At 45.4% G+C, this 24,053-nt stretch overlaps 1 long non-coding RNA gene across 9 annotated transcripts in view; it reads left to right on the forward strand.

Moving 5' to 3' along the window:
* Nucleotides 1–24,053, forward strand: part of LOC308457565 — a 146,697-nt gene that overhangs the window by 66,361 nt on the left and 56,283 nt on the right. The window contains exon 1 of one of the 9 annotated variants that reach the window (XR_013976996.1): nucleotides 796–815. The exons of 7 other annotated variants lie outside the window; for them this stretch is intronic. This is a non-coding gene — a long non-coding RNA (uncharacterized lncRNA). Of the gene's footprint in view, nucleotides 1–795; nucleotides 816–2,167; nucleotides 2,361–24,053 lie in introns of those variants that run through there. One more of the 9 variants, XR_013976997.1, reaches the window with a different exon arrangement.

A 24,053-nucleotide genomic window follows, 5' to 3' on the forward strand; every position in this document is an offset into this window, starting at 1 on the left:
AAAGTATGCCAGTTGTCTGGGAAAGAGTGGCAGGATTCTCGTGCTTTGCAGGCAGGAAGTCCCAGATTCAGTCTCTGGAATCTCCCATTAAAAGGACTGGATAGCAGGAGAACCATTGTTCATCAGAGTAGACAACACTGGGCTGGATGAACAAATAGTCTGAGCTGGAACACCACAGTTTCCTCTGCCTGTTCTGTCCGTGTGGTCATTTAATTGTGAATGGCAATAAAGAGGGGGATGCATGAGTGGATTTAAATGGGACCCAATGCCATTTAAGATCAATTCACAGTTAACATAGACCAGTGATCAAGGAGAACCCCAACAGTCTCTGTGTCCCAAGGCCTGGAGAGGCTGTCCTGCCGATGGACCTCAGGGCCCACCTCAACAGTAAGCTGTCTCTTTCATGGCAAGCCTGCTCAATTCCAGGATGAGCTGGATGCCAGCCAAAAGAGCAGCTGCCCTGGCACTGTTACCCCAGCAACCACCCCACCAGTACCTAAGGCGGGTGACTGCCTTGGGAGCTGTCTTAACTTCTAGTCTGCCATTTAGCTCCCTGGGAGCTGTTACCCCCAGACTCTTATACTGTCTAAATGGCTCCTGCTTGATCACTGGCCTACCTGCCAAGGTGTGGCAGATGAGTGAGTCAATTGAAACCAGATAACCCCCACCTACCCAATTTTGCAAAACATGCAATAATTTCTTCCTGGACTCCACAGGGTGACTCTTAGGGCAACAGCCTTAATTGGAGGGGGCACAAGGTGGAAGATGAGCTGCCTATCTAGCCCAAGTGACCGAGAGCAGGACCCTACTTACCGGTAAATACTCAGTTTCCCTTGTCCTAGTCTCACGAAGGATGCTGGTCCTTGCTATATCCAAGTAGTTTCTGTAAACATTAATGCTCATCTGCATGAATCCCATTAGTTTTACTGGCTCTCTCTCGGACATTTCAGTGCTCTCACATGCTTATAATGACAGAGGTGAGAGTTCATGGACGAACACAGAGTAGCTTCTGTGAGTGGCAGTGGGAGTTTATGAATCAAGAAAGCTGCTTTGGCTCACGATTCACTTGCCATATATAGTCAGGCTTTATTGGAAATTGCCATCAGGGCTGGTTGTATGAGCCTGGCCAGTGGGGAAGCTTACTTTCTTCATTTTCTTGAAACTGGCTGCCAATTTGATCCATTTTTTAAACCCCTCTGTGAATATCTGCTCATGCTTAATTGAATAGCTGGAGCTTTCTCTTGTTTGCCCCCACATGTTTTATAGTCCTTGCTGAGAATGTGATTTTGGCACGCGTAGAACAAGAGGGGACCATATGTAGGCACTCAATGGGGTGCTTGCGTCATCCATTTAAATTAGAAAAGAGATTTGCCCCTGTCATTGTCACTGTAATTCTGTCACTCAGTGGCGCTTTTATCTACAAAAAGGGTCTATAATTAAAACGATGAATTAATCATAATGTAGGCATGTGGTCAAGAAGTCTAATCTTTCCCTGACAGCCACAAAGTGTTTTGACATTAATACACACACACTGTGAGCACAATTCACACAAAGCTTCACTGAAATGAATGGGCTTGCACGATTGCTCATGGCAAGGCTGCTTGGGCAGGGAAAGTTCCAGAAGGAATATGGGAAAAGTCCTTCAGAAAGATGCTGTGTGCTGCCATTCTCGGAAACTCTAGGCCTTTGTATCGGTCCAGATTTCCAAGGGCTTTTCACATGGCAACCAAGCTGAATAAATGATCTGCTAATTTCTCTTGGAGAATTACTAAAGCACGCTTTAAAGGCTTCCAAAATCAGGGCAGGGTTTTTAAAACATGGTTATTATTAGTTTGTCAATCCAAGTGCATTATACCAAATCTTGCTCAGCCACAGGAGCAGCCCTTTGACTGATCTGCCGATACTTCTGATGGTATGAGTCTAGGTTCCAGGGTCATCCTTTGAAGGGCAGAGAGGCAGGTGTAACTGCAAGTGAACTCTGAGGCTAGCTGAGTGCCAGCCCAGAGAACATCTGTGGGTTTAGTGTGATGCCTGAAAAGGGGCACCTGCACAGCACACTTACAGCTTGTTAGAAAAACACTGGGGGCTAATATGAATAGTAGAATGCCTGTCATCTGGTGGGTGGGGCTTTTGTGTTGTGCTCCGGAATCTGCCCCTCCCTCTGGGTGTTCAGTTAAAGTTCAATTAGAGAGGCCAACTGTCATTCTTGCCTCATGATGTTGTCTTAGTTTCTGTCAGATAGTATGTTATTGTGTTACAGTTTTCTGTATTATTAAAGCTTTGTTTGACATTTACATGAGCCGCTTACTTTGCTGAAAGAAAAGAAACTCTGCTGAAGAATGGTGGAATATCCTAAACTGGTGAGTGAGGGGATATTCTCAGTCTGACAAGAGGATTGATTTTTTTTTAAAAAAAATCACCCAACCCTCCACAACACAGCTGTCAGATGTCCATTTCAGATGTTGAGCTGATTGTGTGGACCACAGAAGGGCTGAGGTGGCAGGCAGGGAATATGATGTCAGGGTAGGGTCCTAAAGGCATGGTCTTGCCACCCCTCCATGGTGTGTATATATAAGGTGATCTTCTAAGAAAAAGAGGCTGGTATCACTGATTCACCTTGTGCCCAACATCCAAATTCAGCCTATAGATCAAGGCATACATGCTTCCGCCATTTTTGTTATTTTGAGATTTGGTTACTGTTTGCTTATTTCTTTATACGATCTCTTACTCAATCTTCACCAGAAGGTCCCAGAATAAAGTATAAAATACATCACAATTATAAAATACATAATCAGGTTCCAGATGGAGCAGAACAAATTGTTATCATTATTAATCATAATAATAACTACCCACGCTTCACTCTGTGGTCTCAGGGTGGGTTACAACATTAAAACACAACATTAAAAACAGTTTAAAAACGACTTACAGTCACAAAAATAAGGTGGTCTCCTAAAACATAGACCTCAAGTGTCAAAAGCCAGGGAGAAGAGTTGTGTCTTCAGCGTTGGCCAGGATCTGTACAATGAAGGTGCCAGACACACCACCTCTAAGTGTGAACAAAATCTAGTGTTTTTGCTTTTTCAGATTTCCAACTTGCTACCATTTTGTTCTCCTTCTGTGTACTTCTAGTGGCGATGTGCATGTTACAATGAACAGAAATAGCTCTGCCTTAAGCAAACATTTTACTTCTTATCATGGAGCAAAAAGTATGTGTAGGAAATGGTGTCTGTCAGATAAGAGCTGCTAATTATTAGGAAATGGGTGAGCTCAGGGTTAGTTATCATCGGCGTTATCACTTCCAGTTCACAAGTACATTTTTGAGATATATGGATGTCAGGGAACTGCCATCGGAGCTAGAGGCGGAGGGAAGGCTCCAGAGGGATGGCGGAGAGGGTCCCAGTAGGGAGAGAGGCAGCCCGTCCGCTGGGGAAGGAAATCAGCATAACACAAATAGAGAAGGGGGGCAGATGGGGGAATCGGAGAGGAGGCTCCAAGACTCCTCGCTGGAGACCAGCGGAGAGAGTACGGGTACTCCGCTGCCCACACCCTCCCTGCGCAGAAGACTTCCGCGCAGGGAGAGTAGGAGGAGACTTGGCGTCAAAGAACTTTTGTGCTGGAAGAAGTTCAAGAAACGTCCACTGACGGATTCTGCCAGCGACTGAGACAGTCACGATGCTGGAGGCTGTTCAGTCAGAAAGGGTTTAACCAGGTAACCTTGCCAGGAGTGGCGGCAACTTACGCACGAGCAACCCCTAAACCCATTACAATGTATTTCGACTATCACGTTATGTGAAAGCCCTTCTTTAAAAACATTGGTTCAGGGTTTCAAAACTAGTAAATGTGTGACAGGGCCTATCAAAGCGAAAAGGTTCGCTGTGATAGTTCATGAACAATATAAATATTTCTGTACATTTCTGTATTTTAAAAAATATTTTAGTATACAATACAGTCACTGCAAAGTAAAGATCATAACATTTTGCTTATGGCATCATTTTACACGGTCTTAAAACACTGGCAGCCTTTATAGGTTCTCCACAGAAAGGTTTGTGAGGCTGGTAGGAGAGTTTTAGTTTCTTTTTCCCTTACGTATGAAAAAAAGGGAGACCAGGTTTCATCAAAGGTATTTTCCTTTATAATTCCATTTCCAACTCTTCCAAGCTCAGTTAGTCACTCTGAACTAACTACGTATATCCCAAATACTGTTGAACCAAGTCACGAGAGGTAGCTCCACCTTGGCTTTCCAGTGATCCACTACCATTAGATGTGTGGCTACCAATAAGAATTAAATCTTTATGCTGGATAGCAGGGTTGGAATGTGAGTTTAGTGAAAGCAGGGCTAAGGCTGGGTTCGGCAAGAGAGGTTGTTGAACAATTTTGGAGATAATATTGAAGACTGTGGTGCAAAATGTATTTTAAAAATTGCATTCCCACCAAGCATCAAAATGTGTTCCATATTTAAGTATTTGTGAAATTTTGTAAGACAAAACCAGAAGGAAATAGTACTTGCAACTGGGACAAAGTAAAAAGGATGTGTAGTTTTCAGCAAATGGGGGAGCAGCTGAGTTTCCACAATATTCTCTTGGAGAACTCAGGCTTACCGGTTGGTTATAGATCATCTGCATTGATTGTAAAGTCAGAAGTCCTCTGGTTTAGTCAATAGTCCAGAGGCAAGAGCTAAGTTTAATTTGCCGCAATTATTAGAATTTTGTCTGAAGTGATCTGGAGTGAAGGAAAGAAGTGTGGCTTGGCTCACCTGCCTGAGGAACCCACTTAACTCCTACACTGGGTAGCTTTGTGTAGTGTACCTCATTAGCATGTGCACACTATCCTGAACTGTTGTTTGTAGTTTAATCTGAGTATCAGTTATTTAGAAAATGTATAAACCAATTTAACATTTTGGCAAAAATCCCAAAGCAGTTTTCAAAAATTTAAAGACAGTGAGTGCAAATGATCAGAATGCATGGGACTCTCAATCTCGGGGCCATGGGCTTGAGCTCCATGTTGGGCAGAAAGGCATTGCAGGGGGTTGGACTAGATGACCCTTGTGACCCTTCCAGCTCTACTGCCCTATGATTCTATGAAATACATTGCTGAAATTCCGCCGTTTAAAACAGGAAGTCAGCAACTGAACAGGATAACATTCTCAAACATAATAATAATAATAATAATAATAATAATAATAATAATTTTATTCTTTATACCCCACCCATCTAGCTGGGTTTCCCCAGCCACTCTGGGAAGCTTACAGCATATCTCAAAGCATAATAAAAGCATCAAGCATTAAAAACCTCCCGATACAGGGCTGTCTTCAGATGTCTTCTAAAGTTATGTAATCCTTCACATCTGGAGACATCATAGGCCAGGTTAAACAAAATGAGTTTTTAGGAGACATTTGAAAGATCCAACAGACAGCGCTTCCCAATTCTCTTTTGGAAATGTATTCTGTGATGCTGGTGTTACAACAGAAAAGGCCGATTTCTTCTCTTATTTTTATTATTACTTGCAGTTGTAAAAAAAACCAGTTGATGATTGTTGTTGTTGTTTTTAAAAGCACTATCCTAGGGTTGCCATATTTCAAACAGTGAAAATCTGTACAACTTGCACCAGTGTGAGCCTGCCTGGGACCCAAGCTCAGCCTCTGTGACCCTGCTCGTAGACGTGCCACAAGGAAAAATTTGATTGGCCGGCCCAAGAGACAAGGCCTTTTCAGTGGTGGCCCCATGCACATGAAACCCTAGATTTGCATGCATTGCATAGTTCCTACACTGATGGCTTTTAAATGGACCTTGAAAACTTGCTTTTATATTCCAGATGGCTTTTGTTATTTATAATGGTACTACTGCTAGTCTTTTAATGTGCAGTTTTGCTGTCTGCTTTTACACTTGTATTATTTTACTGTGCTGATATTGTCTTAGCTATACTTGTGGCGATTAGTCCTTGCTCTAGTTTAAAACTGGTTAAGCGCTGCCAAATGATATTTCCCAAACTAAATAAATGTCTGCTGGGCAACATTTTCATGGGCAGAATTATGAACTGGCATGAGAAAATCTCCCTACTTGAGGTCTGGGTTGCAGTTTTCTACTTTAATCACTCCTTTGAACTTCTCATACAAAACTGTAGATGCTATTGCTCAGTATGCTAAGAGCATCCCTTAATTTCCTCCTAGGTAACTATCGCTATATGATGATGCCCAGGAATGTCCAAATTGCCACTGCTAAAAATGAGGGCTATTAGCTGTATTGTCAATATCAGGAGAAGGACATGGGAGAGTGGATGCAGCAAATGCAATTAAATGGGAAAAGATAGAAGCGGGAAAATCTCTATCCATTATTTAGTTTTAATGAGACAAGAGAAAAATTGAATATAGAATCTATTAGACAATTAGCTTCTTAAAAACTAGGGGTCCATGGTCTATATTTGGCCTAATATAATGCTCATTTTTTGGTGTAAGACAGGAGAAGAGATAATTACTTCAAGTTCTGTCATATTCCATCTGCACAGATCTGCCTAATTTCTCCATTTCTCTTTTTCCCCACATTGATCCTCTCCATCTTTTAAGACTTTGGAGTGAGATGTGAGGAAAGAGACTGAGGAGTGGGAGAGTGAATGAGCATCAAGGGATGGCTAGGGAAAGCAGCTGGAGGTGACATTTATTGTGATGAAAGTGCTTTATGATGAGACACATCAGTACAGAGACAGTGTGGGATGCATGTGTGCAAACGGAATGGCTGCATATGTGTTTTTGTGGGTGGTGTGGCATTAGTAGTCACTAGGGATGTCTGAGAATTCAGATGGAAATGGCAGTAGAAATGGCCTGTGTTCACTTATTTGTCCCACGTCCAGAACAGAAATCCATCCAGCAAATAGTATTCGTAATCACTGCTGCTGCTGCTGCTGCTGCTGCTGCTTTCAATCCGGTAATGACATATAATCAAGCATTTTCCTTGCACTGAAATGAATGGAGTGGAACAATACAATGACAACACATTTTACACAATTAATAAGCTTCATAATTTCAGTGAGATGAATAATGCCATTCTTGGTGCAAGATGAACTGAAGGAGAATGGAAACAGTGCTGCATGTGACGAACACGGGCTGGAATAGAAAACTATGCCTTCTTACATGCCTAGTACTCATCATTCAATTCAATAGTCACTGACTGAGCCATTCAGAATATATTTTTCAGAAGGAAAAACAGATAAGGTGTTCTCTGGAGGAGGCTGGGCTATCACGGAACATGCCCAAGCATATTTATTTATTTTGCAACATCATGGGAGTAGTGTTTCTACGACTAAGATGAAACTGCAAAGCTCCCTTGTTATTTGTGCTATTGGATGTTTCATGTTGTTTCAGTAATCCTGTCATATTTATAGTATTGACATATGGGTCCCCCCCTCGTATGTTACTATAGTTTTATTTTGCTATGTTATTATGAAATTGTTTCGTAGTGCTTGTTTGAAATGCAAACCTGTTTCTTTGTCGTTAGCCACTTTGAGCATTTTTTGTGTGTGCGGAAAAGCGGCATACAAATAAAATGAACAAACGAATTTTGCGCCGCGATTGTAGCCATACAACAATCATAGTCAGCTGGCTATTGCCTATGATGTCATTTATGTCATGTGCTACAACTTCCTTCCTCCCAGTGCCACCTGTGAGGTTTGGAGCAGGACATAGGGTTGTGTTGTTGTTTTTTAATCACAATCCTATCTCAGAAGAAAGTCCTATAGAGTTCTGCAGGACTTGCTCCCAGTTAAGTATGTATAGGAGTGTAGCCAAAATGTGTCATGCTGTGCATCCTCCAGACTACAAAAATGGTATTGAAGCGCTCAGCTATTGAAATTATACTCAGAGTCCTGTAGTGATTTCATGCTCTTTATTGCAGCTTGTAAAACAGTGATCCAATTGCCCCCCCAAACCTCAGGCTTTTATATACATTATTTACACAACGAGTCCCGTCTGATTGCCTGATTCTGCTTCCCTCCTGGAGCCTGATTGGTCTTTTCCTGCGGGCCAATCAGTTGTTGCATTCTACGATCCTACCAGCCTAATAGGCTGATTAACTTCCTCCTGGAGCCTGATTGGTCCTTTCCTGCAAGCCAATCAGTTGTTGCATTCTAGGGTCCTACTTGCCTATTGTTCTAGGATCCAAGCTTAGTACATAACAGCTATTTTATTACAAAATATACTTTGGCAAAGAACCATCGTTTTATTTCCTCTCCTACTGTCCTGGATTTTATTTTAGGCTACACATCCCTCTTCAAGTGTGCTGGAGAACACATCTATCCAGAGTTAAAGAAATGAGAAAGAGAAGAAGAGTGACCCATTATATAGTTTCTCTGCTAACACAAAGCTACCCAACCCCCCTCCATTTATCTTTTATGTTAGGGCAGAACCTATCACTACTGATACCAAACTGAGACTTGCAGAAGTATCATTTGGGATTAGTTCCATCTGAAGAAAGCTTTGTTTAGTTTTCCAGAAAGGTCCAGCGTGGCGATATTGCAGATGCTGGCACGGCAAGAGAGATAATATTGTATGTGACAATGCTGAGTCAATGCAAAAGCTAGAGTATATTTGTAGCAGGTTCATCTCTAATGCAGTGCACTTTGTAGGTGAACCCACAAGCCTGGTGCCCTTCTGTCTGCCATTTACTATACTGCTTAGAGATGAAAAACGGCATTTTAAGAGAACAATTTGACTTAAAATGGTACCTTTTATCTGTGCCATAAAACACAATAGCAGCAGATAATGGGATTGAAGGGAATGCTTTGTTGCTGATAATAGATGTATTCCAAAATAATCTTTCTGGTCATGTGATGAAAATGCTTAATTTCAGGGAATTTTAATACTGGATCCCATTTTATCAAATAAGAAGAGTCCACCAGATGATAATGTGACTGACATGTAATTGCAGTTTTACTACAAAAGTAGGTATTGTTATACCTGATAAAGGCACTCTTATTTATTTTATTTATATACCACCATTATTTCCAAAGGATTTCAAGGTGGTGTACATGGCTCTCCCCCTCCACATTTAATTCTCACAACAACCCTGTGAGGTAGGTTAGGCTAAGACAGGGGTTGGCAACCTAAGACCCATGGGCTGGAAACAGCCCACAGAGACCATTTAACTGACCCATGAGCCACCCCTGAACTGAGCTGCCCACTTGGCAAGTCCCCGCGTGCTGCGCTAAACCCGCGCAGCACAGCGCGGGGACTCTCTTCCACAGCCCCGGAAATTGTGTCTGCGCATGTCCGCAGCACCGGAAATCGCTTCTGCACATGCCCAGATGCTGAAAATCGTTTCTGTGCAGGCATGATTTTTGGCGTCTGGGCATGCGCAGAAGTGATTTCCAGCACCGCGGACATGCGCAGATGCGATTTCCAGCATTGTGCTGCGCCAGCCTGGCCCATGGAGGATCTCCGTGGGAGTGATCTGGCCCATGCCCAGTAAGCCTTGCTGACCCCTGGGCTAAGAGATGGAGATTGGTCCAAGGTCGCTCATGGCTGAGTGGGGTTTTGAACCCTGCTCTCCCAAGTCCTAGTCCAACCCTCTAACCATTATGCCACACTGGCCCACTTCACACTCACCTTTCCTTAATCCTCAAAGCCTCGTTTCTTGGGCCTATTTTAGTGCCTGCCATACAACTGGGGATAGTTTAGCACAAAAATTTGCTCTCTAAAAAGGCACCGTTCAGGTGCAGCAGCCTTCTTCAACCTGGTTCTCCAACCCTATGCTGCCTGATTGCTGTAGTCCAAAACATCTGGAGAGCACCAGGCTGGGGAAAGCTGAGATACAGCCTCTTCTCTATACTCAAATCTGTGCCTTAGAATAAATCACATAAAGGATACAGGGGTTGTATGTAACATGCTGACCTAGTGGTATGTCCCACAGAGAAATTTACGGTCTGCAAATAAAAACATCCTGAAGATCCCAGGCCACAGAGAGGTTAGGCTGGCCTCAACTAGAGCCAGGGCTTTCTCGGCCGCGGCTCCAATCTGGTGGAAAGCTCTGTCACAAGAGACTAGGGCCCTGCGGGACCTGACATCTTTCCGCAGGGCCTGCAAGACAGAGCTGTTCCACCAGGCCTTTGGTCAGGGCGCAGCCTGACCCCCTCCTCTGGCAATCTGCACAGAATTTTGCTTAATGGTTGCCATCAATTTGATTTTAATTTGATTTTAATTAATTTTATAATGAATGTTTTTAGAATGTTGGATTATTTTAATTGTTGTTAGCCGCCCTGAGCCCAGCTTCGGCTGGGGAGGGCGGGATATAAATAAAATTTATTATTATTATTATTATTATTATTATTATTATAATTGCAAGCAACACTTCTGTCAGCCTGCCTTGCTCTTTTCTCCTGGTGGTGATCTTGTACACAGCATCAGTACACAACCAAGGATATGTGACATTTCCCTGCTGGGTCACAAGAATGCAGCTCAGCATTCTCCTTATTGGAGTCCTCTCCTCACCATTTCCTCTTTGTTCCCCCTGTAAACAACTATTATTAAGTTGTTGGTTGGTTGGTTATTTTTTCTTTATTTTAAGGATGATTGCGATTTGGACATTTACTGTAGCAGACCCCCTCCCCTGGTACAGGGGCGGTTTGCAGGTGCTCATTTTACCTCCACCATAAAGTAATGTATGATTTGAGTGCACTTTGTAGAAGACTTAAAGTATGGTTGCCCCATCTCTTTTTTTAAGATCAGAGAGGAACGGACCATGCAAAACCAGCAGCTGTGCCTACAGATGTGCTGCGAGAGGATCACCTACAGTGTACAGTGGTGCCCCGCAAGACGAATGCCTCGTAAGATGAAAAACTCGCTAGACGAAAGGGTTTTGCGTTTTTTGAGCTGCTTTGCAAGACGAATTTCCCTATGGGATTGCTTCGCAAGACGGAAACGTCTTGCAAGTTTGTTTCCTTTTTCGTAAAACCGTTAATACCCGGGGTGCATTGCTTGAAGAGGTGCAGTTGCGACTTGACTTCGAGGAGCAACTCATAGAACGCGGTGTGGTAGCCTTTTTTGAGGTTTTTGAAGACTTTGCTGATTTTTGAAGCTTTTCCAAAACTTCTTTTGCAGCCATTTGGTAAGTTAAACTTTTAAAACTTTTTTGGGGGTTTTTGGATTTTGGGTTGGGGTGTTTGGAATTCAAGGACTTGGTGTTGGGGAGGGGTTTGCAAGAATCTGGAAGCTTGTGTGGTTTTTTTCTGAATTTTTATGATTTTCTGTGACCATTGGGCCACTCTGCTGTTGTTTAAAAAAATTTCTGGGTTTGAATTTCTGTGTGGTGGGTGGCTGGGGGAACAGTTGAGGAGGGGTTTGCAAGAATCTGGGAGCTTGTGTGGTTTTTTTTTTTTAATTTTTATGATTTTCTGTGACCATTGGGCCATGTTGGTTTTTTTAAAAAAAAAATTTCTGGATTTGAATTTCTGTGTGGTGGCTGGCTGGGGGAACAGTTGGGGAGGGGTTTGCAACAGTTGGGGAGGGGTTTGCAATTTCTGTGTGGTGGGTGGGTGGCTGGGGGAACAGTTGAGGTTTTTGAAGACTTTGGTGATTTTTGAAGCTTTTCCAAAACTTCTTTTGCAGCCATTTGAGGTTTTAGAAGACTTTGGTGTTTGTTTGTTTTTAAATAATATTTATTAAAATTTCAAAAGAAGAAAAATCACATTAATAAGAAAATTAACAATAAAAAGGAAAAATACAAAATACAAAAAAGAAAAAACAGTTAAAAACAATTCCATCTTTTCATCACTTCTTTTACGTTTACTTGTTTCCCGGACCTCCTCATACCTCCCTCTTTTGTATTCCAATTCAATTTGTTAATCCAGCAATTCCTTTCCCTCCTTTTTAATCCTAATCTTTAATCTTGATATATTATAACATTAAATTTTTACACATTAAAAACCAATTTTTCTATATTCTTTTATACCAGTACAGCTAGAAACCACTTAACTTCAATCCAACATCATTCTAACATTCATTAATTTTGCAATATTTCCCTAAATAGTCTTTAAATTTCTTCCAATCTTCTTCCACGACTCTTCTCCCTGGTCACGGATTCTGCCAGTCATTTCTGCCAATTCCATGTAGTCCATCAATTTCATCTGCCATTCCTCCAGTGTGGGTAAGTCTTGTGTCTTCCAATGCTTTGCAATAAGTATTCTTGCTGCTGTCGTAGCATACATAAAGAAAGTTCTGTCCTTTTTTAACACCGATTGGCCAACTATGCCCAGGAGGAAGGCCTCTGGTTTCTTCAAGAAGGTATATTTAAATACCTTTTTTAGTTCATTATAAATCATCTCCCAGAAAGCCTTAATCCTTGGGCACGTCCACCAAAGGTGAAAGAATGTACCTTCAGTTTCTTTACATTTCCAACATTTATTATCGGGCACATGGTAGATTTTTGCAAGCTTTGGTGATTTTTCAAGCTTTTCCAAAACTTCTTTTGCAGCCATTTAGTAAGTTAAACTTTTAAAACTTTTTTGGGGGTTTTTGGATTTTGGGTTGGGTGTTTGGAATTCAAGGACTTGGTTCTGGGTTTGAATTTCTGTGTAGTGGGTGGCTGGGTGCTTTTGAATTTTTTGGATGTGAAGCACTGATTCTTTTTTTTCCTTTTTTTTTTTTGAGTTTGCTAAGGTAGGAGCTGTGCTGCCATGGGACCCAAGAAGACTGCTGCTGCAGAGGCCGGCGAGAGGAAGAAGGAGAAGGTGACGCTGGAAATGAAGAAGGAGATCATCCGGAAGCACGACGGTGGAATGCGTGTGACAGACCTCGCCAGGGAGTACGGGAGGAATCCATCGACCATCGGGACCATCCTGAAGATGAGGGAGAAGATCCTTGCGACTGATGCAGCCAAGGGAGTCACCAGGATCGTGAAGAACCGCCCAGCTGTTCTGGAGGAGGTCGAGAAGTTGCTGCTCATCTGGTTAGAAGAGAAGCAGCGTGCAGGGGACACAGTGACTGAGGCCGTCATTTGTGAGAAGGCCAAGGCCTTGCACGCAGACCTCGTCCGGGAACAGCCAGGAACCTCAGGCGAGCCAGAAGTCTTCAAGGCAAGCAGAGGCTGGTTTGACCGGTTCAAGGCAAGATCTGGAATCCACAGCGTGGTCAGGCATGGAGAGGCTGCCAGTTCTGATGTTCCTGCGGCTGAAGACTTTGCAGCGGAGTTCCTGGAGGCTGTGAAGACGGAGGGCTACGTTCCACAGCAGGTCTTCAACTGCGACGAGACCGGGCTGTTTTGGAAGAGGATGCCCAAAAGGACTTTCATCACACAGGAGGAGGCCAAGTTGCCTGGCCACAAGCCCATGAAGGACCGTCTGACCCTGCTCTTCTGTGCCAACGCAAGCGGCAACCTGAAGATCAAGCCCTGCTGGTGTACCACTCAGAGAACCCACGGGCCTTCAAGAAACACAAGGTCGACAAGGAGCAGCTGAGTGTCATGTGGCGATCCAACAGTAAGGCTTGGGTTACACGTGTGCTGTTTGTGGACTGAGTCAATCTTGCTTTTGGCCCTGCTGTCAAACAGTACCTGCTGGACAACGACCTGCCGCTGAAGGCTTTGCTTCTGATGGACAATGCTCCTGCTCATCCTAAAGGCCTTGAGTTGGACTTGTTGGAGGAGTTCAGCTTCATCAGAATCATGTTCCTGCCGCCTAACACCACGCCACTGCTCCAGCCGATGGATCAGCAGGTCATCGCCAATTTCAAAAAACTCTACACCAAGGAGCTTTTCAGGCGATGCTTCGAGGTGACTGATTGCACCACCATCACCCTGCGGGAATTCTGGAAGGACCACTTCGACATCGTCACCTGCTTGAAGATGATCACCACGGCCTGGAACGGGATCAGCCAGAGAAATTTGAATTGCGCTTGGCGCAGCCTGTGGCCGGAATGAGTGTGGCACCAAGTGACTCTGATGCACCAGAGTCAACAGTGGTGCAGGACATAGTTGCCTTGGGGAGGACCATGGGCCTGGAGGTCACAGAGGAGGACACCAGCGAGCTGGTGGAGGAGCACGACCACGAGCTGACCACCCAGGAGCTGGTCGAACTGCAGGCAGAGGCTGCGCAGGAGCAGGCCTCGCTGGAAGAGGAGGAAGCAACTGAGGAACGGCTGTCCTCCAAAGAACTGAGGGACATTTACATGAAGTGGAAGGATGTGCAGGCTTTTGCACAGCGGCACCACCCTGACAAGCACGTGGCACATGACCTTGCGAACACTTTTGATACGAGGGTCATGTCGCCTTTCAGGGAGGTGCTGAAAAGGCGGATGAAGCAGCAGACCATGGACAGGTTCTTCAGCAAGAAGCAAAGAGTGGAAGAGGAACCTTCTTTGAGTGGTCCCCCAGAGTCTTAGAAAATGTACTGTACACTTTGTTGATTTTTAAATGTTTTTCTGTCATGTTTAGAAACTTAATTTATTGTTCCTTCAATTTTTGAAATGCTCTTTACAGTATGTGTGACTTTAAAGAGCAGTTAATAAACTCTTGTTGTACCAAATTTGGCTTTGTTTGGACTTTTTTGGACCACAGGAACGCATTAATTGATTTTCAATGCATTCCTATGGGATTTCGTGCTTCGCAAGATGAAAAATTCACTAGACGAAAAAACTCGCGGAACAAATTAATTTCGTCTTGCGAGGCACCACTGTATATCAGTATATATACAGTATATACTAAATTTACTTTATGCTTGTGAAACATAGACCACTTATAAACGCCATCTCCAACTCCTCAAAAGATTCCATCAACGGTGTCTCTGAAAAAATTTACATATCACTTAGGAAGATATGCGAATTAATGCCAGTCTACTGAAAGCTGCAAGATCACCAGTGTCGAAGCAATGATTCTTCAACATCAACTTTGTTGGACTGGTCATGTTGTTTGGATGCCTGATTACTGTCTTCCAAAGCACAACTACTCTATTCCCAATTTAAGAATAGAAAGCGAAATGCCAGTGGACAACAAAAGAGGTTTAAAGACGCTCTCAAGGCAAATCTTAAAAAATGCTGTATAAGCACGGATAATTGGGAAACACGGGCCTGTGAACACACCAGATGGAGAATAGCCTCTACCAAAGGCATCATGGAATTTGAAGAAGCATGAACTCAGGACAAAAGGGAGAAGTGAGCTAAGAGGAAAGCACGTTTTGCAAATCCTCACTGTGATCAACTCTCACCTGGAAACCTACCGGTATGTCCCCACTGTGGAAGAATGTGTGGCTCCAGAATTGGCCTCCACAGTCACCTACAGACACACCACTGCAACCATATTCATGGAAGACAATCTTACTTGGCCAAGAGTGATTACCAAAGAAAATAAAGTGGACAACAGGGGTGGACAACAGATCACTCTCTAGATGTTGTTGGATTGTAGCTCTCATCATTCCTGACCATTGACCATGTTGGCTGGGGTTGATGGGAGTTGGAGTCCGACAGCATCAGGATGGCACCACATTGCTTTCCCTGACCTATTTTAAACATTACTTTGAGTCTTGCATAGCAGAGGGGAAGGGTACCTTGCTATGCCTTTACCACACAAAGCTTTTATTGCCTGGTAAAAATCTGAGCCAGGGCTTAGGTTTGTGGCAGCATGAACTTTTATAGGCAATGTATGTACCCCATAGGGACATGGGTGGTGCTGTGGTCTAAACCACAGAGCCTAGGGCTTGCAAATCAGAAGGTTGGCAGTTCAAATCCCCACGACGGGGTGAGCTCCCATTTCTCAGTCCCAGCTCCTGCCCACCTAGCAGTTCAAAAACACATCAAGTGCAAGTACTGCTCCGGAAGGAAGGTAAATGTCAGGGAACTGCCATCGGAAGGAAGGGAGGTGGAAGGGCTCACACAGGTTGGGAGAGACTCAGCAGCTGAAGAGGGAACCAGTAGGGGGAGAAGAGCTGAGCTGAGGGAAAGTGAGCAGGAGGGATGGCTCCGAGACACTTCCAGCGAAAACAGTGGGGAGGTTTCAGGACCTCCTGTAGGGACACCCACTCCTCGCCGGAAACTGTCACGCAGAGAGTCCAGAAGACGTGTTTCCGTTAAGGAGCTTTTATGTTGGAAGCGATTCCGAAAGCAACCACTGTCGGAATCTGCAAGCGACTGACAGAGCCATGTTTAAGGGGCTCCGTTACAGACAGAGGTTTGCAAACTTGACCAAACTCTGAGGGACTTGGATTTTACGCACAAGCAGCTCATCATCCCATCACAGCATTCCGACAGTCCCTGTGAGCAGTTTGTGCAGGAGAAGGCATCATGAGCAACCCAGCCGGAACCGGAGAAGCAGGAGCTGGAGCGGGTCCAAGCCTGGAGGAAAGGTACCGGGCGTTGGAGGTCCAGCTAGCGCTGCAGACGGCGAGGCTCGAGGAGAGGAGGGCTCAAGATGCAGAGAAGGGGAAAACCACCCCGCTCGCCAGAAAGTTGCCAGGATTGGTGCAGAAGTTTGGGGGGGAGGCCAAGGACTATCATACCTTTAGGACAGAGATGCAATATGCCCTTAATCTGCAGTTTGATGACTTTCCCGACGAGGAATCGCGGGTGGCTTTTGTGATTGGGCATCTCGAAAAGGGGGCGAAAGACTGGGTGAGGCCCCTGATGGCAACAAACAATGACATCCTGAAGGATACGAGGAAGTTTTTTCGTGCAATGGATTTGATGTTTTCCAGCGATATTGAGCAGGGAGTGGTACGCAGACAGTTAATGGCGTGCAAACAGGGGAGCCGATCTGTGTGTGAGTACTGGACTGAGTTTACCATGTTGATCCATAAATTGGGGTGGGATCTATCGGCGGAACCCATTCAAATGCTCTTTGAAGAAGGGCTTGCTTCGGCGGTAAAGGATGAACTTTCCCGGGCGCCCAGGGCGGAGTCTATGGACCAGCTGACCAAATCAGCGCTGACCATAGGAGCGCGCCAAGAGGCGAGAGCCTTGGAGAGGCGGGAAGGGAAGGGGGAACGTTGGAGGGAGCTTCGCATTCCAGAGATTCCAGAGCCACCGTTCCCGCCGGGAGAGCCGATGGAAATTGGAACAGCGCGCGCGCGCAGTTTCAAAGCCCAGTGAAGAGCGGAAGAAGGAGGGAAAGGGCGCCAAGAAATGTTATCTCTGCCAACAGCCAGGTCATTTTGCCAGAGTCTGCCCCCAAAGAAAGGAATGGCAAGGAATGGCGGGAGCTGTTGGGGAGAGGGAGGAAAAGGTACCGGAGCAAGTAAAAGCCAACGCCTGGCTGCCACCGTCGGGGCACAGCAGCCAGGCCAAAGAGCAGTGAAAGTGCCCACGCCGGAACCTCCTAAACCCGCCCTAGTGATAGAGGTGTTACTAGAGCTGCCTAACGGACACCCACTAAAGATAAAGGCGCTATTGGACTCAGGCAGCTCCTGCAATTTCATGAGTAAGGAGTTTGCTGCTGAGCACCAGATACAGTCTATCCCTTTAAGTAACCCTTTGCAGGTGACCACGATCGATGGAAGGGAGCTGCTGGGAGGAGAAGTCAGCCAGCAGACCGTCCCAATGATAATGAGGGTAGCAAGACACACTGAGCTAATAGCGTTTAATGTGGCTACCTTGGGAGGAGCTCCCATTATTTTGGGGATGAGCTGGCTAGCGTTACATGATCCGCTAGTGGGCTGGCATCAGAGAGTGGTCTCCTTTGGGTCAGCACATTGTCTAGAACACTGCAAAGAGCGGGAGGCTCAAGGAGGGGCCAGAGCCACTCTAGCAGGGACGGAAGTAACGGAGAAGGGGAAGGTTCCCCAACAATACGCCGACCTGAGCAACGTCTTCAGTGAGAGGGAGGCAGACAAACTACCCCCACATAGGCCCTTTGACTGTCAAATCAATTTACTCCCTGGGGCACAGCTCCCTGTAGGCAAGCTGTATGCCATGTCAGACAGAGAGATGCAGGAGCTAAGGGAGTTCATTGACAAGAACCTGAAGAGAGGGTTCATCAGAGAGTCCAGGGCGGTGGGGGGCAGCCCAGTGTTTTTTGTGGACAAAAAAAACACGGACAAACCCAGGCTTGTAGTGGACTTCAGGGCCTTAAATGCAGTGTCAGAACCAGTGACTTTCCCGATGCCCAGAATTGATGACATTTTGACAAGGGTCAGGAAGGGAAAGATTTTTACTAAACTGGACCTGAGGGGGGCGTACAACCTGATACGAATAAGGAAGGGGGATGAATGGAAAACCACCATGTTCACCCCTTTGGGGGCATTTGAATATTTAGTTATGCCCTTCGGCCTACAAGCAGGCTCCGCGTGCTTTCAATCGTTTATGAACCACGTCCTGGGGCCTTTGCTTTACAAGAATTGTGTGGCCTTCTTAGATGACGTGTTAGTATATTCAGAGACTGAGGAGCAGCATGTAAAAGACGTCAGGGAAGTGTTGGGCAGACTGCAAGCCAATCAGCTGTGGGTGAAGCTAGAGAAGTGTCAGTTTCATGCCAAGGAGGTGGAATTCCTGGGGTACCGCTTGTCGGACAAGGGATTGGCCATGGATCCTGGCAAGGTCCAAGCGGTACTGGAATGGAAAACACCGAAAACAAGGAAGGATGTGCAAAGATTCCTTGGATTTGGAAACTTCTATCGGAAGTTCATCAGAAATTTTGCCCACTTGACGGCTCCCATTACGGACTGTCTCAGCAGTAAGAGGAAATTCGTTTGGACGGCGGAGGCGGAGCGAGCTTTTGAGGAACTGAAAAGGGCGTTCGCTTCGGAAGAACAGCTCCTGCATGTGGATTTACAAAAACCGATGCGAGTGGAGACGGACGCATCAGACCGGGCTGTGGGGGCGGTGCTTCTGCAGCCTGGGAAGGAGGAGTCAGAGTGGAGACCGTGTGCCTTTTTTTCGCGAAAGCTGAACAAATCTGAGAGGAACTACACGGTGTATGACCGAGAACTACTTGCCATTCATGAAGCGTTCAGGAGATGGAGGCATTTATTAATTGGGGCACAACATAAGGTGCAAGTGTGCACGGACCACAAGAACTTAGAGTATTGGAGAACGGCACGAGTGCTCAACCAACGGCAAGTGCGATGGGCCCAGGAGTTCTCCAAATTTCACTTTGAAATTTGTTATGTGCCAGGTCCAGAAAATGTTAGGGCGGACGCTCTCTCACGCAAACCTGAATATTTGGAAGGGGAGGGGGGACCCGAAGAGAGACATGTCATCCCAGAGGACCGCTGGGTGTGTGGGGCGGCATTGGTGGGGCAAAGAGAACTGGTAGAGGAAACAGAGAATGATGAATATGCCCAGAATAAGCTCAGAGGTCTTAGGGGTGAGGGAGAGGAACCAGGGGGTTTTGAGGAAAGAAATGGAGCGTTGTATTACAAAGGGGCACTGTATATCCCTGAAGGAGACTTAAGGGGGAGGGTACTCAAGCAGTTGCACGACAGCCCCACGGCGGGGCATTTTGGACAACACAAAACCATGTGGTTGGTCACCAGGGAATTTTGGTGGCCTAAGGTGAGGGAAGATGTACGGGAGTATGTAAGAGGGTGTGAGCAATGCCAGCGAGCCAAAGGGGAGAGTCGGGCGCCGGCGGGGCTATTAGAACCCTTACCAACCCCAGAACGACCTTGGGAGGCAGTGTCGATAGATTTTATGACTGATCTGCCAAAGTCCAAGGGGAAAACAGCCATCATGGTGGTGGTAGACCTACTAACAAAGATGTGCCACTTTGTAGCCTGTTCGCATGCAGTCACGGCGGAAGAGACAGCGAAGTTATTTGTAGAACACATTTTTAGGTTGCACGGGGTGCCATTGAGGGTGGTCTCAGACAGGGGAAAACAATTTACTTCCAGGTTCTGGAGGAAGCTCATGAGCTTATTGCAGGTGGAGGTCAACTTTTCGACTGCCCGGCACCCTGAAACCAACGGGCAGGCGGAAAGAGCAAACGGTGTCCTCCAGCAATACCTGAGGTGTTATGTCAATGACAGAGAGAATGACTGGGTAGAGAAGTTGGCGCTGGCGGAATTTGCGTACAACAATGCAGAGAATGTGTCCACAGGGATGAGCCCCTTCTTGGCTAATTATGGGTGTCATCCCAGGGCTTTCCCAGGGGGAGGAGGGGAGAGATGGAGCGTCCCGGCAGCCGAGCATTTTGTAGAAGAAATGGAAGCAATCCATCGTCAGCTCCAACTCAACTTAGAAAGGGCGAAGGAAGAATACAAGAGGCAGGCAGACAAGAACCGAAGGGAAGGTGAAACCATAAGGGTGGGAGATCGGGTGTGGCTGTCAACCCAAGGGTTGCCGTTCAAAGGAGGTTGTAAGAAATTAAGACCCAGGAGGTTGGGTCCCTTTGAGGTCATTCAACAAGTCAACCCAGTGGCTTTCAGGCTCCGGTTACCCAACCACATGAAACTGCACCCAGTATTTCACAGGTCGTTACTGTCACCGTATGAGGGGGGACGAGAAGGGATGGCCACTCGGGGACCGGTCATAGAAGAAAGAGAATGCAGCAGCCATGTGGCAGAAATCCTCGACGCCAGGTGGAAGGGGGATCAGGTGGAGTATTTGGTAGCGTGTGAAGGAGAACCGGAGTCAGAAAACACTTGGGTAATGGCAGAAGATATCAATGACGAGGTATTGATAGAAACGTTCCATCAAAGGTTCCCAAGGAAACCTCAGCCTGTGGAGAGGTTCCGGAGGGAATACTTTGGGACCACCGATGAGGAGGAGGAGTTGGAAGGATTCACGGATTCGGAAGGGGAAGGGGAGATGGACTCTGAGGAGGAGGAGTACTTCGAGACCAGGAACCGCAACAGGTGGAGAGAAGTGTTCGAGACATCGGAAGGTGAAGGAAGTTCCTTCCGGGGTTTTGCCTCCTCACCGTCCATAGAGGAGGGGGCGGGAGGGGGTGAAGGGGGCCCTGGAGGGGAGGTGGATGTCAGGGAACTGCCATCGGAAGGAAGGGAGGTGGAAGGGCTCACACAGGTTGGGAGAGACTCAGCAGCTGAAGAGGGAACCAGTAGGGGGAGAAGAGCTGAGCTGAGGGAAAGTGAGCAGGAGGGATGGCTCCGAGACACTTCCAGCGAAAACAGTGGGGAGGTTTCAGGACCTCCTGTAGGGACACCCACTCCTCGCCGGAAACTGTCACGCAGAGAGTCCAGAAGACGTGTTTCCGTTAAGGAGCTTTTATGTTGGAAGCGATTCCGAAAGCAACCACTGTCGGAATCTGCAAGCGACTGACAGAGCCATGTTTAAGGGGCTCCGTTACAGACAGAGGTTTGCAAACTTGACCAAACTCTGAGGGACTTGGATTTTACGCACAAGCAGCTCATCGTCCCATCACAGTAAATGGTGTTTCCGTGCACTGCTCTGGTTCACCACAAGCGGTTTAGTCATGCTGGCCACATGACCCGGAAGCTGTACTCCGGATCTCTCGGCCAGTAAAGCGAGATGAGCGCCACAACCCCAGAGTCATTCGTGACTGGACCTAACTACCTAACGGTCAGGGGTCCCTTTACCTTTATGTACCCTATAAGGTACATATATGAAATGCACTCCCCAACCATATTCCTTTCCTATAAACAATTATTTCTGTCTACCGTCCATTAGCAATTTGCAGAGTGTAATCTACCAAGGGCATAATGCAACTGCATATGCCTTAATTTCAGGACCAAGTGGCGAAGAAGACCTGTGTGGGCTTTCTACATCTTTTAATGCATTTGATTCCACATTTGTTTGAATGAAAATCTGCAGCAGCACAGAAGATCTTTCTTTATACAGAGCCAATCAGAGAAGCTGCGAGTGCTCTTAAAGGAAAAGGGGAGAACGGATGTGGTTTAGTCTAAACAGGATTTATTTAAGGTTTAAGCAGACTTTTCTCCCTGGGGGAATTAAGCTGCCATTTAAATGTTTATTTCCGAATATTTTACACATCACTGCAATCACTTTCAGATGACTTAAACATATGCATGGTATTATTGTTTATGCCTTCTGTCATCTCATACATTTTTCTTCAGCTGTTCTTTATTTTGAAAGTACTTTGATGTCTCTTGATTTAGGACTTGCCAAGATGGGAAATCTTAATCAAGGGAGCCACTGCTTCAGAAGGGCTTTTTGGCATTCAATCACAGATTTATTTCTTTTTAAAAACAAGGACGGGTATGAGAATATAAACACTGATCTCAGCTGTAGGATTATTTGATATTTCTAATACTGCACCAATTAACATATATGAATTCCAGTAGATTCACTCCTAGAAATCGCTGATCTTTTGGTGCATTTCTTGCTGTTATCTTCTTCTAACATGTGTCATCCTTCTGAAAACTCAATGGAGAAGACTCCTTCAATATTCCTTTTCACTAACAATGCATTCTGTATTGCTTTCCAACGAATTTGTCTCATTATATGGAGGTTGCTAAAATCATGCAAATTGTTGGGAACCTGTTTTGCAGACTTCCAGTAAGTCATCAGCTTGTATGGGTGGCATGAGAAAATATCACTTCCTTGAAATATATGCAAATGTCCCATTGTTTCTGAGTTATCGGGGCCTTTCTAAACTATGATTTTTCCACACACTAAAACTGCAGTTGTTATTCATTCGTTGCAAGGCAGCCAGATGTATTTACTCACAGAACGATCTATGTTGCGAAGAAATCACATTTCCCCCATACTCAAGCCACAGTATTTTGTCAATGAAAAAATGTCATTCTTTCCCCACCTTGAATGTCAAAAGAATGCAACCTTTTCAGATGTGGGACCCACCAGTAACAGCAAGCTGCAACAGAGAACTCAGTTGTTTTCTTTAAAAAAATTCTATTAAATCTACTGAAGACTTTGAAAATGGCTATAGTACAAATGGTATAACACACCATTGAATATGCCCCCAGAACCACTGGCCACAGCTACAGGATCTTCAGGTGGTAGATTGATGTCTTTATCTTTAAGCACCAGGGGATGGTAGTGGAGGCAGGTGCACTGTGGAAGCAGTGCTATTTTTCTTTAAAAAATAATTTAAAAAAGAGATGCCAGAACTCACCGTGAACACCTCCCTTGTTCTCTTATACTGGCAATGACACTTATCTGAGAGGTGCCGGAACTGAGTTCTAGCGAGTTCCAGCTGAACCCACCCCCTGCATACAACCAGTCCAAGCAGTGGGTCTGGCCGTCAGCACTGTCCTCTTTACTCTGTTTTCCCCTTGTAGAACACAGCAGGGAGGAGGATGAAGACAAAACTACCTGTCATTGGCTCTGGCTCCACCCAATTTTGGTCTCCCTGCCTTCTGCCCTTCCAGCCGCAATGGGCACCAGCTACCACTCATTCACTGAGGACAAAAAGCAAAGTTTTGCTCTCCTGAGCGACTTGATGAGGAAATATTACATTCCCGTGGAGTCAATATGAGTACAATGCATAGGAAGCTCAAAGTGGTTTTTTCTTAAATGGCTGGAGATCATTCAAGGATGAATTTGAAAACTTCAATTCTAAAGTAAGACTCCTGTCGTGGTGAGGAGGGAGATGCCATTTTGTGGTTCACCTCAGGTGCAGTGAGATCATTCAGTGTCAGTTCTGACAGTTATTGGCAGCCATTGTCTTATAGGTGTGTGTTTTAAGTTCACTTGTCTACCGAGATGTAAGTCGCAACTAAATGTGCACAGGAATGCAAACTAAGTACACATTTTGGCACCCTTTCCATGAGACAAGAATTGTACTCCAAACTTTGGAGTAATGCAAGAAAACTGAAAGGCCACTGCATTCTGACCCATGTATTCGCTCAGGAAGTATGTAGCAGGCTGATTCACTTTATCTGCAAATTAGACAAAAGTCTCAATCATCCCTAATTTAAGCTCATCACAGCAAGCTTTCCCCACTTCTCGCCATTGATGAAGTACTTGATAACACACCATGAAAGTGACTATCATGGGCAAGCAAACATGAGATGGAAGCTTCAGATGATAACTAAAATGACCGTGGTAAAATTGTTTGTTTTCAAAGAATCACATGAAAGCAAAGGCCTTAGTTTACCATCAGCCCATTGGTTTATCCAGCACCACAGAATGCTCTCAGCTGGATAAATGGGCAAAGTAAAGACTTATGAAAATCCCATCCGTTAATCTC

Source organism: Podarcis pityusensis, assembly GCF_964106645.2.
Source record: "Podarcis pityusensis genome assembly, chromosome: 10".
NCBI lineage: Eukaryota > Metazoa > Chordata > Lepidosauria > Squamata > Lacertidae > Podarcis > Podarcis pityusensis.